Source organism: Nicotiana attenuata, unplaced genomic scaffold (genome assembly GCF_001879085.1).
Source record: "Nicotiana attenuata strain UT unplaced genomic scaffold, NIATTr2, whole genome shotgun sequence".
NCBI lineage: Eukaryota > Viridiplantae > Streptophyta > Magnoliopsida > Solanales > Solanaceae > Nicotiana > Nicotiana attenuata.
This window is the reverse complement of record NW_017670938.1, coordinates 63491-72014: the sequence shown is the minus strand read 5'-3', so window position 1 is coordinate 72014 and position 8524 is coordinate 63491.

Below are 8524 nucleotides of genomic sequence, written 5' to 3'. Positions count from 1 at the left end.
AGAGACCCATCTTTCTTCTTGACAAACAGGACCGGGGCACCCCACGGTGAAACACTCGGCCTGATGAAGCCCTTGTCAAGAAGGTCTTTCAACTGTTCTCTCAACTCATTAAGTTCTGCTGGAGCCATCCTATAAGGAGGTATAGATATGGGCTGAGTGCCTGGCATGAGATCAATGCCAAAGTCTATGATTCTTTCAGGAGGAAGTCCGGGAAGGTCATCTGGGAAAACTTCTAGAAATTCTCTAACAACTGGCACTGACTGAAGAGCTGGTGGTTCTGATTCTGGATTAATGATGTGAGCCAAATAGGCGAGACACCCCTTACCGATCATTCGTTGTGCCTTAAGGTAAGAAATAAACTTACCTACAAGCGATGCTGAACTACCCTTCCACTCTAAGACTTCTTCATTTGGAAATTGGAACCTGACTATCTTGGCATGACAATCTAACATGGCATAGCAGGAAGACAACCAATCCATACCCATGATCACATCGAAATCCACCATTTCTAATTCTATGAGATCGGCCTTGGTGTTGCGACCTTGGACTGAAACTATACAACCTCTATAGACTCTTGTGACACTCACTGACTCGCTAACTGGAGTAGATACTAGGAATGGCTCACTAAGTTGTTTCGGTTCTAGCCCGAGGTTAATTGCAAAGTATGGAGTCACATATGAAAACGTTGAACCTAGATCCATTATGGCATAAGCATTATGTGAGCAGACTAAAAGTATACCTGTAATAACTTCTGCAGATGCCTTTGCACTCAGACGATCAAGTGTAGCAAACAAACGGGGTTGTCCCCCTCCCTGAGTAACTCGATCTGCACCTCTGCCTACCGCATGCCCGGTTTGATTATGAGAACCACGAGCCTGAGGTGGTGCAACTGCAGTAGCTGAGGAACTAGAAGGACGAGTTGATCCACCACTGAAATTATGTCGCGACTTTGGGCAGTTGGCCTTTATATGACCAATGTCTCCACAATGATAGCAACCATGAAACCCAAGCTTGCACTGACCTGAATGTTGCCGCTTACATGTTCCACAAAGACCTTGTTGGTGTGAATGCTGTTTAGCATGACTCTGTCTATGTGAGGATGATGTCCTAAAATTTCGATTTTGGCGAGACTGGTTTCCATAACTCCGAGTATGTCTGAAGGAAGACCCACCACCTGACTGATGACTGAACTGAGCTGGTGCTAATGACTCCTTGTTAGAGGAATCCCTTCCGCCTCCACTAGATGTACCATTAAACCTGCCCACTGTCCGAGCTTTCTTGTTATGCTCTTTTTCTTCTCTCCTTTGTTGTCTGTCTTTTTCTAAGTGCTTGGCGAATCCACAACAGATAAGGGTGTTCATGGTTCGGTTTGGATCGGTTTTTCCCTAAAAAGCAACCAAACCAAGTAAGTCGGTTTTTCAAATATTAGAACCAAACCAAACCAATTAAGTCGGTTTTTCTCGATTCGGTTTATGTCGGTTTTTCGATTTTTTCGGTTATTTATCGGTCTTCTCTTAAATATAAGACATACACTACCAAACACATATTCCAGCGACCACATTTTCAATGTAACACTATCAAATCAATTGCCCTTTGAGAAATCTATTATTTACCAAGATATATTGATGATAATTGAATCAAATAGTGATGAATAATTTAAGGACTCAATTAAAAATATGTTATTTTTAACACGAAATGAATTCTTACACTAAACAAAAGAAAACTACCAATCAAACTAGAATGTAAAGGTAAAGAACTATATTAAAAGTGCAAACTATTAACATTTACCATAAACTTTTTGAGACTTTGTATAACAATATACATATTTATAGGTGTAATAATAAATTTGAAATAGCTACTCCTATAGACGGTTTGGTTCGGTTTTTTTCTGATTAAACCAAAACCAAACCAAAAATGATCGGTTTTTAAAATTCAAAACCAAAACCAAACCAAACCAAAAAGTATCGGTTTTTTTGGTCGGTTTGGTTTGGTTTTCGGTTTGGTTCGATTTTTCGGGTTTTTATGAACACCCCTAACAACAGAGAAGAAGGCTGTCATCCCTACCACTGCAGCTGATGTCGTATCCTTAATGTGGTAAGGCAAACCGCCAACAAACCTGCGAATCCTTGCTTTTTTCTGTCTTAACCATGTGAGAAGCATGCTTAGCTAACCTTATGAATTCCATGTAGTACTCTTCCAGACTTTTATTCCCTTGTTTGAGATGTTCGAACTCTGTAGCCTTAGCTTCCCTATCCTCTTTCGGGATAAAGTTAGCCATGAAGGCCTCTTCAAATTCTTCCCAAGTAGGCAGACCATCATCTTCATCTCTTTCCTTTTCCCACATCTCAAACCAAGCGCCAGCCACATCTCTAAGCTAGTAAGCAGCCAGTTCCACAGCTTCATCATCAAATGCTTTCATCGCTCGGAGGGCTTTCTTGACACCCTCCAACCACAACATTGGATCTTCATCAACTATAGAACCATGGTACACTGGAGGACTCAACTTCAAAAATTCATTCACTCTTGAGGACTCAGAATTGTTCTGTCTATTTGATTGAGGTGGAATCTCATCTCTTCTCTCGTTCTGATTGGCCATGAAGGCTTTAAACATCTCCATAGCGCTGTTGACTGCATTAAAAATCTGACCCACCTCTGGAGATATAGTTGTCTGAGCCGGAGCTGCTGTTGGGGGCGGGACTGGATCCTGAGGTACTAGATCATCATGCTCCACCCCTTCTTCATGTTCAACCCGAGGTACTTGAACCCCATTTGTAGATTTACCCTTCCTTTTTTGAGTTAAAGCCTTTTTAGTTCTACCTTGAGCCACAATAGTAGCAATAGTTTCTTGAGCAGCATCCTGAGTGTTGGTGTCAGAGTTACGAGTACGAGCCATTTCTGCGAGTTTTGGAGAAACGAATACATTAGATAATTTCTTATAGGTTGGATCTACTGCACGATCTAAAGTATGAGAAAAATGAGACTTTTCCTAAATGTTGGTAGCCTACTTTTTATAACGCGCTTCATACCCATAAACATGACTCTACTAACACGGCTACATAGACTCCTAGGACTTCATAAACCTGAGGCTTTGATACCAAGTTTGTCACGACCCATTTTTCTAAACAAGTCGGGACCGGCACCCGATCACTAAATATGACCGAGCGAACCATATGCGCTTATCCAATCTGTTATAACTTCAAACTTTATATGCAATAAGGCAGTACTATAACCAAATACTATTAATTAATTTAAATACCTAAAATAAGCCAACTCCAAAACTTTATTCGTAGTAAACAATGAAATACTGCTAAGTTTTTATCAAAAACATCTGAATCTTAACCCACCGACTGTGTCTATGAAGCCTCTACTGATAAACTGACGCACTGCTCAGGACATGACATTTCCTGGCCAGTTCTCTAAGTAAACAAAGAAATATCTAAATAAAGATGACTCTAAGGAATACTCCACAAACAAAAGCGGAGCTCACCAATAGCACTGGAAGAGAAGGAAGTCCTAACCCGTAGCCTGCTCGCCTACAAAACCGGTTCCTTGTACCGCAGACCAATGTAGGTTCCCAAAAGAGAACGTCAGTACCATCCATTTTACTCAGTGAGTCTCAACGACAGGGGACGAAATTTTAATAACATATACATTACGAGCAAAGATTCTAAATGCATGTAAAACATAAAGCTTATAAGAACAATTCTAAAATAATCGCATAATAGCAGTTTATGAATATTTTAAAAGAAATTCTTTTCTTTTTCTTTCTTATAAAAAAATACTTCACTTTATACTTTGGGAGTTCCAACTATCCTGACTTAATTCTGTCTCAGTCACCGTGCGATCGGCACGGGTTCGATCCAAACCTGATCGAATAGGCCCAATCCACGAGGTGCCACTCGCTTCATGGTTCTCTGCGCTCATGTATCATACTTTAGCATGGCTAAGTAAATTCTCAACAACGAGACCCTCGGCTTGTGTGCTCCCTACTTTGGCACAAGTAATTTCAGGAAGTCAACGCCTTGTTCAGGACCCTCGGCCTGGACGATGACCCCTTCTCGAAGTAAAGGATACTCCCAAATATATTTTCTTTCTAAAACTTCTTCTTGTGACTTTTCAAGTCTAAATCTTGTTTGAAAGTTCTCTATCAGTATTCATAATAATATACTTGAGTGTATGCATAGCATAAGCATGAAATAATATTACTCAAGGTATGTCTAATGGCTCTATCTAACTCTTGAAACTTTAACATGTAAGATCATGTAATAAAGCATAAAAATATGAAGAATAGACGGTTATACTTTCCAATAAAATATATAAGCTTCAATTAGAATATACTTAGTCAACATGTATTCACTCGTTCCAATTAACCACATGTTCATTATTTCACGAATAATGCATGGTTGCTATGAAAAGATTTTGTTTTATTTTGATATTCATTTTTTTGACTTTGGATTTTTGTTTGTAGTTCATCTTACTCATGGTCGCCAGTTGCCACTTGCAATGGTTTATTATTTTTCTCTAACAATAGCAGCATACTTAATTAGAATAGAGGAGGCTGCAGGTCGCCTTTGAGGATTTTCTTTAAACACCAATGATATTTCATCATTGCCTTTGATGCATGGCGTCTCTCTTAGTTTCATTGACTCTTTAAAATATTTTATCAAACACTTTGTGCACATATTTTTGTTAGTAGAACCACTTTAGTAAAGGGTTAATTCCACTCACCTGAAAACTTCTTGAGCCAATACGTAGACCCCAGTCCAATTTATACCCGTCAAATAATTGGTTCTACAATAACCAGTGCATTTTATTTAATTTTAAGGTTTCACACCTAAACATGAAAATTATTGTTGCTATAGAAGAAGAAGAGAATTAACTATTCACTTCTTACCAATTACCACTGTAGGATAACTGACAATAAGGAGTTTTACATACCTGAGTTCAAGAACAAGTGAGTTGTAAAGAACCCTAGAATTTTCCATGCGTGAAAACTTTCTGGCTGCCGCCGTTCGTAAGGTTTTAAGCGTTTTCTATGTTTTGCTGCCGTGACTAAACAGAACATTAGTTCTGTATTACTTTTAAGGCTTTAAACCTTTTCTCTTTTGAATGAACAGGTTTCTTACCTTTTCTGAGGCTTTAAGCCCCTTTTCTTTTCTATGTTTTATTATTATTATTATTATTATTATTATTATTATTATTATTATTATTATTATTATTATTATTAAGATTATTATTTTGTTTTCACTAACTAATAATTAATGATACTCACTTTTACTAATTAATAATATTAAAATTATTAAATATTCTCCTAAATGTGTATTCAATTATTTATAAATAGAGAAGTAGCTCAAAAGTCAATAACAAGGATTTAAATCCGTAATACGAGTATAATTTATAGAAAAAAAAGAAAATTTAAACTCTATGTTTAGCGAGTCTTGAAATTTTTATAAATTTGAGGAGTGTTATAGACGCAATGCCAGCCTTGGGCGTGAATCAGCTGGCCAAGTCAAAATGGCACATGCAATGCACATGCCAAAGCAGTTGGCGGTTACCTTTTCATAACCTCTTGTACCTATAACTGATTTATGCTTGTATCCATTATAATTTCGTGTATAGCATGGCCTAAGTAGTTGGGGATGTCAACTATAAGTTAGGAACTGATTTAGCCTTAGCCCGACAAGTGGCAAAAGCTGCAGACAACAAGTGTCCATGTGCTATCAAGTCCTAAAGGTTGCATATGTGCTATAAATAGGTGCCTTTGGACTTAGTCAGATTGGTGTGTGCAATTTCGTGTGAAGTTTAAGTGGGAAACAAGAGAGAAACGTGAGGGTTTCTAAGTGTTTCAAAAGGAACTAAGGCTAGGCATTGGGCAGGTCTTAGTGTTGGCAAAAGAACGACTTGTGTTCTTTGTCAAAAGTGGGGTTGTGGTTGACTTGTGATCATAGTCAAGTGAGGGTTCCTTTGTATATTTTCGAAATTAATACAAGGGTTGGGATTTTCCCGTATTTTCTTATGTTCTTTCTGATTTGCTGCCAAAAATTCGTTCAGGCCAAACTTGCTGAAAATTTGGTTAAGTGTTGGGAAAGGCTGAGTCAAGTGTGCAACTTGACTGCCGTGCGACTGTGACTTTGGACTGACCAAAAACGCCCCGTGACAATTGGTATCAGAGCGGAGTAAGGTACGTGGCGGTGGCAAGACGACTAGTGTCAGATTTCGTGGTGCTATTTGAGAACATGGCTGGTGGCACAAATGTTGAATTGCGTCAAAAGGTGGAGCAGTTGGAAGCACTCGTTGGGTAGGCACTTGAAATAGGTGTTGATTCTTCTGTTCTTGCGAGAATGGCACGTTTAGAGGCAGATTATGCGGCAAGACATGAGACTACGCTAGTAGAAATGGCCTTGGTATGCCAAGAAAAGAAAGAACTGCGCGAGGAGGTGGCTCAACTTCGAAGGGCATTGCAAAATGTTGCCCCTAGAAGTGATGATCGCACCAAGTTGAGGATTCCGGAGCCAAAGGCTTATGGTGGTGCAAGAAGTGCCAAAGAACTGGAAAATTTCTTGTGGAATATGGAGCAGTATTTCCAGGTTGCTCGTGTGACGGATGATAAAAAGGTGATCATCACACCTATGTATTTGACTGATGATGTGAAAGTGTGGTGGCGTACACGAGTTGCTGAAGCGAAAAGTGTTGGACTGCCCAAGATTGGAACTTGGGAGATGCTGAAGAAGGAATTAAAATCTCAATTCCTTCCAACTAACTCGTCATGGGTTGCAAGATATGGAATGCGTTGCTTGAAACAAAGTGGCACGGTGAGGGAGTACGTGAATGAATTCTCGTCCTTGATGCTGAATGTAAGTAATACGGCAGAGGAAGACAAGCTGCATTACTTCATGAGCGGATTGAAGGGCTGGGCGCAATTGGAGTTGAGGAGGCAGAATATTCAAAGCCTCTTGTCACACCCCTTTTTTACCAACTTTACTTAACCCTTTTAAAATAATAAGATTTTGAGGCTCAAAAGGGTTTTCCAATTAGAAAGTGACAAAAATTTGTGTTCAAAAAGATTTTTCAGAGTCGCCACCTAACATTGGTTTCGGTGTGCTAGGTCACCATTTTTTTTAAATTTATTTTTCCTTTTAAAACACTTTGGACTCCAAAACTAAGTCTGCACCAGAGATTCGGGTAAGGGGGTTCATTTGACTCAGGGAGAAGGTGTTAGGCATTCTCCGAGTCCCGTAACTAGTATGGTTGCGTATTCGATCTAGTTGGCTTTTAAGATATTCACATTGAGGTAAAAATAAACACAGAAAGAAAAATAAACACACAAGAGGCTCGAGGTCGTCCCCACCTAATAAAATAAAAATTCTAATCTATCCTACATTGCTTCCTTCGCGATGCTCATCGTGGCTTTCCATTACAGAATACTACGGGGCATACCCCGGATAAAATATATACAAAGTCTTTGGGGCATTCCCCGGATAAAATTAACTAAAGGGGGTGACCTCTCACCTCAAAAGAAACTAAAACCAAACGTCCTAAATGTCTGCCTACCTAAGTGTGGTTGGCCTAAGCATGCTCCTATCGATAAATGTAATAAAAAATAGAAATAAGATAAAGCTAAACAAACTAAGGTTATTTCATGCCGGTTTTCTTTAAGTGCTTGATTTCATTCATTTAGGCCAAATCCGACTCTTACAACATATGAAATATTAAGCAAAGGACAGTACTCTCAAGACAACTTTCCATGAAAAAGAATATGTGTATTGGCTTAGCAGAAGCATCATGTGAATTAGAATAATGTGCCATCATTTTTCTTAGTAAATTAGCTTTTAATATTCAGCACAAATCCAACACAAGTTGCAGAACACCAAATCAAAGCAAACAGATAAGCAAAAGGCCAGTATATCACCATGGAGATTCAAACCAAAAATTAGGAACGGGGAAGAGAGATGAACCTGAAACTGCTTTTTAAATATAAACATTCCAGCAGTTATAGCAACATAGTCGAGCAAAATTGAGCGACCAATGAATCTGGAACAATGAATCTCAACAAAGCTTTTGACGGGAAACAGCGAACCCCAACTGGAAACTCGAACGGCGACCAACAACAATGGCAAACTCGAAAACCACCCCGGCTCAATCAAAGTTCATATCTAAAACCCAAAAAATTCAGAATCAAAAGGAGCAAAAACATATAAATTTTTTTGCAATCTAAACTAAAATTGGAATCTCGATAATTGAAAAATCAAGAAGAAACTCCTCTCTCTCGTCACTATCGATCTGTTTTGTGCCGCTCTATTTTTTTTTATAGCAACGAGAAGATAAAGGGAAGAATGATGAGAGGAAGAGGGTGATAGTGTATGGTAGTTGTTGGGGTGGCCGATTTCTCCGGCGTATCGCTGCTGCTGGTTTCCAGCGGGTCTGGGTGATCTTTGGCAGAGTTGCGACGGCTACTGGTTTAGGGTGAAGGAGACGGATGAAGGGAGGAGGAGTAGTGGGTGGTTTGAATCACGTTTGCCGGCCA